Source organism: Gossypium arboreum, chromosome 7 (genome assembly GCF_025698485.1).
Source record: "Gossypium arboreum isolate Shixiya-1 chromosome 7, ASM2569848v2, whole genome shotgun sequence".
NCBI classification, from domain to species: Eukaryota; Viridiplantae; Streptophyta; class Magnoliopsida; order Malvales; family Malvaceae; genus Gossypium; species Gossypium arboreum.
The window spans coordinates 93,772,506-93,775,490 of record NC_069076.1 but is presented as its reverse complement, the minus strand read 5'-3'; positions in this window follow the sequence as shown (position 1 = coordinate 93,775,490).

Genomic DNA, 2,985 nt, shown 5'->3' with positions numbered 1-2,985 from the left:
TTTTAGCTCAAGAATCCCGGTTTCAAATCTTGTAATGTACTATATATTATGAATGTATGCATAGATCAAATAAATGGAGTTTGAAGGGGCAATGATGTTTGAAGTTTTGAATTAATGTCTATACTTAGAGAATGCATTTGAGGGGAAAAAACATAGTGCACATGGAAGAGATAATGTTGAATGTCTCCTCAAGGGGCCTACCAAAAGCATTGTACAAATAACATATGGGGACTATGAAATGTTTGGCGGTTGGATGACAAATTAGTCCATGTTTGGTGTGGATTTAATGTAGGTTAAAACAATTAGCCTTTCCAGGAATTTAGTTGTTAATACTTTTTAGGTTTTAAAATTTATGTCTAAATGTTAACACAATAAAAATTATTTTGTTAAATTTATTATTGTGACATTTTAAAATAAAAGAATGTTAACTTAGTAGCCATATAGCAAAAAAAAAAATGTTATAATGAACTCAAATTTAATAAAAATGTAAAAGTTAGATTTACATTTTTAAATCCAAAAAGTAGAGGATTAAATTTCATATATATGAAGAGTGTAGAAACTTAGAGTATATTTTGATCATTTAGTGTATGTGAGTATATAAAGTAGAAACTTGAGGAGAAACATTATGAAAATGAAGTAATATTTAATACACTGTAAGTGGAGTTTTAAACTCCACAATGTCAAGAAAGTTGACAAGTTTCATTTAAAAATTTTAAATATTTAATGTTTTTAAATAATTTTTTATTAAAATGCAAATTAAATTTAATATTTTTAAATAATTGTGTTGTTTATCTTTTCCATTTAAAATAATTGTAGTTCCATTTTCTTTATTTCTTCGCTTTTTAAGATAACTATATAAACTTTTAATATTAGGTAAAAATATATTCTCCAGAAAGTAATTTGAGAAAACTTGAGATTTACTCCATAATTTTAAAAGTTAAAATTTAAAATAACTTTATTTTTCGATTTACTCCATGATTTATTTCATTGTTAAGTATTTTTCTTAATGTACTTATCAAATTTTGAAATTAATATGATTATATAGATGTAATGATATCTACAATTGAAATAAGATTTTAAAATTAAAAAATAAAGTAAGAGAATTTAATATTTAACGATTAAATCTCATACATCGATGCTTATAAATACTATATATAAGCATATTTTAACTTTAATTTTATAAGAAATTATTTATTACTTTATAGGCATGCATATAGGTGAATGTATTTAAGAAATCTTCTATTATAAAGACGTTATCAAATTAATCTTTTACTATTAAATAAATCAATTTAATTTTATATTATAAAAAAACAAATAAGACTAAATTAAAATAGAGTTATTATTTATTGTTTAACAAATTTAATATTTTTAAAGTTTTTATGATTTTATAAATGAAATCTTTTGTTTGGAATTGAACTACAATTAAAGCAATAATTTTCAAGATATTTAGTATACAATAAATTTTAACTTTGTTATAATTTAGACATATTGTTTTTTAATAATATAAGAACTAAATTAATAGATAGGGTAAATTAATTGAGGCCCCACTGTCTTCCCATGCATATATACATCCTTTGGGTCTCCAAGAATTTTTTTAGTTTGGCTCAAAAAATTTACAAATTGATAATCTTATTTATTTCAAGTTTTCAACACTCAGGTGAATATTTTAAAGAGGTCATTAGGTAATTTATTTATTTATTAAAAAGGTTGTTATGACTTTTTAATTTCACTAATAAAATCAAATATCAAATCATTTTCATAAAATAATAAAACACAACAAAAAGAAACTTAAATAGATGCATTGGATTCCCACAAGATTGTGTATATATATATACAATGTACAATCAACCACATATGGAATAAGCAATTTGCCCATTTCTGGTTATGCATTTTTTTTGCTTAACAACACAAGCTGAATCACATGCATGGGTGCCCCCCTATGAGCTGGGTTTCCTAAACCATTGGGACCATCTTTAGATTTTGGTTTTGATTCGGATTTGAATTTGGATATTTGTGTGAACATAATTTTCGATAATTATGGATTCATTAATATATGATACGAATATCATACGTCTAATTAACATATAATAATTAATATAATGTGATACATTTATCACATTATTCATGCATCTTATTATTTTTGTATTTGCAATTTTAATAAGTTTGTAGTGTTTTAATTGCTTACAAGGGTGAGCATTCTGAGCGAAAAAGTTTTGAGTTACTCAAGTTAATGGGTCATGTTTTATCATCCTAGTTTGATTTGAATTTTTTTTTTAACCAAGTCAAATGAAATAAAATTCGAGTTGAGTTGAATCGAATGAATTTATTTGAGTTAAAGAACGTAAATACCATATATATATATATATATATATATATATATATATTTGAAAACATAATTTTCATCCTTTCAGATAACCCATCAAGTTAGGGTGTGGGCACGGCATTCGAAACGGCATTCGGAGGGACTTAGTTTAGTTTCGCTTTTTCTCAATATTTTAAGTTCCTTAATATTCTTTAGTATCTTTAAAGAATGTACTATTCATTTATGAACCGTGACATGAGACTTAGGATTTAGTTTTTTTTTTTTGTTTTGCACAACATTCAGTTATAAATTTCAATTAGGTTATTAGGTAACTATTATATAATAAATCTCAATTTTACTAAAACACAAGTAATTACCATCTTTTTGCTATTAGGTAATAAATAAAACTTGAGGTATAATAAATCAAGTACTTAACTAAAATTTTAAATAAATTAAACAAATGTTTTAAAAGGACCATTTTCAAAAACTTTGATAACTTATTGAGCCACTCTATAATCTTTCGAACTTGAGTCTAACGTCTAGGCTAGATTAAAAAGATTTTAAAAAGAAATCGAATAATTTGATACATTTAACTGAGAATTAAAAATAAAATTGAATTCATTCAAAATTTTATTTGCCTCTAATTGTTGGGGAAATATATTTAGACGTGTATTGTAATTATA